This window comes from Perognathus longimembris, chromosome 16, assembly GCF_023159225.1.
Source record: "Perognathus longimembris pacificus isolate PPM17 chromosome 16, ASM2315922v1, whole genome shotgun sequence".
NCBI classification, from domain to species: domain Eukaryota; kingdom Metazoa; phylum Chordata; class Mammalia; order Rodentia; family Heteromyidae; genus Perognathus; species Perognathus longimembris.
The window spans coordinates 56,745,719-56,746,085 of NC_063176.1; positions in this window are offsets into that span (position 1 = coordinate 56,745,719).

The following is a 367-nucleotide window of genomic DNA, read 5'->3' on the forward strand; positions in this document are numbered from 1 at the left end:
CCTCCGCGGGTGGGCTGTGGGAAGGGCAGGGCCGCGGGCCCCCTGGAGGGAGGAGGGCAGGGGCTGGCGGGGGCGCTCGTGTTTGAGGTCACTGGCAGGTAGCAGCTGGACTGAGATGCTGTTTCCAGGCCTGCCTCGGTTTCCCTGCTGCGTAGGTCTGCCCGAAGCCTGTGTGACTGACCTGGCGGGGGTGCGGTGCCGGAGCCCTGGGCTGGGGGCGGGGGAGGGGGTGAGCAGGCCGCAGGGCGGCTGGGTGTCAGCACCCACGGCCCCCGTGGTGCCCGGTCTGGCTTGCTAGGCCATTCTGGAGGCAGGTGAGATGGATAGAGCAGAGGACGACAGAGCAGATGGTCTCCTAGCCTGCCCA